Source organism: Carlito syrichta, unplaced genomic scaffold (genome assembly GCF_000164805.1).
Source record: "Carlito syrichta isolate Samal-C Ts95f unplaced genomic scaffold, Tarsius_syrichta-2.0.1 Scaffold314727, whole genome shotgun sequence".
In the NCBI taxonomy this organism is placed as follows: Eukaryota; Metazoa; Chordata; class Mammalia; order Primates; family Tarsiidae; genus Carlito; species Carlito syrichta.
In genome coordinates, this window is record NW_007258823.1 from 33,360 (window position 1) to 34,863 (window position 1,504).

Genomic DNA, 1,504 nt, shown 5'->3' on the forward strand with positions numbered 1-1,504 from the left:
GGTCGCCGGAGCCCAGCGGGTCGAGGCTGCGGTGGCCGGGAGCGGCCACTGTACTCCAGCCTGGGCGACAGAGTGAGACTCCAACTCAAAAAAAAAAAAAAGAAAGAAATACAATTGAATTTTGTATTTAACCTTATATCCCATATCCTTGTTAAATTCACTTCTAATCATTTGTCATTTCTAATACCTGTTTTGCAAATCCTTTTGGAGTTCCTATAACAATCATATAGCCTTCAAATAAGACGAGTTTTACTCTTTACTCTTAAGTCTGGATGCATTTTCTAGTCTGATCTCACCGACTGTACTCTCCAGTGCCATGATGAATAGCAGTGGTAAAAGTGCATATCTTTGTTCCTGATATTAGGAAGAAAGCATTCAGGTTTTCACTATTGACTATAATGGTAACTAAGCTTTTTAGATGCGCTTTATCAGATTAAGGAAATTCTAATAGTAATTTGCTGAGTTTTAAAAATCAGAAATGGATGCTGTGCTTTGAGTTTTGCTAAATGCATTTTCTTCAGGTGTTGAGAAGACTGTTTTGTTTTGGAGTGTGGGTTGTTAATGTGGTGAATTACATTGATTGACTTTTGAATGTCAAACTAGTCTTGCATTCCTGTAATAGGTCTCACTTTGGTCATGATGCATTATCCTTTTTATATATTGTTGAATTAAATTTGCTAACCTCTTGCTTATAATTTTACATCTATCTCATGAGGGATATTAGTCTGTAGTTTGTTTTCTTGTAATGTCTTTGTCTATTTTTGGTAACAGGTTAATGCTAGATTCATAGAATTAGTTGGGAAATGTTTTCTACTTTTTTTCTGAATGAGTTTTTGTAGAATTAGTATTATTTCATTTGTGATTTTTTAAGACATTGTCAGTGCAGCAAGCCATCTGGTTCTGGAGTCTTTTGTAGGAAGTTTTTAAGTCACAAATTGAATTTTAAAAATAAACATAGGACTATTAAGGTTATCTATTTCTTCTTGAGTGAGCCCTGGTATTTTATGCCTTTCAAGAAAATTTGTTCTAAGTTGTTGAATTTATTCACATAAAGTTGTTCACAGTAAAAGGCCCAAATATCTTCTAATATCTGTAAAGCTTGCAGTGATGTCATATCTACTTTAGCTAGAGGTCTGTCTATTTTACTGATTTTCTCAGAGAAGTAGTTTTGGCTTCACAGATTGTCTCTATTGTTTTTCTGATTTTTTCTGGGTTTTTTTTCTTTTTTGAGTTGGAGTCTCACTCTCTTACCCAGGCTGAAGTGCAGTGGCACACTGCTCATGGTCACCGCAGCCTTGACTTGCTGGGCTCAGGCAATCCTTCCACCTTCACCTTCCAAGTAGCTGGAACTACAGACACATGCTATAACACCCGGCTGATCTTTTGATTTATTTAAATTTCAGTTTCCAATTGTTCTTCAATAGCGTATAGAAATACAATCGAGCCGGGTTTGGTGGCTCAGCCTGTAATCCTGCACTTTGGGAGGCTGAGGTGAGTGGATTGC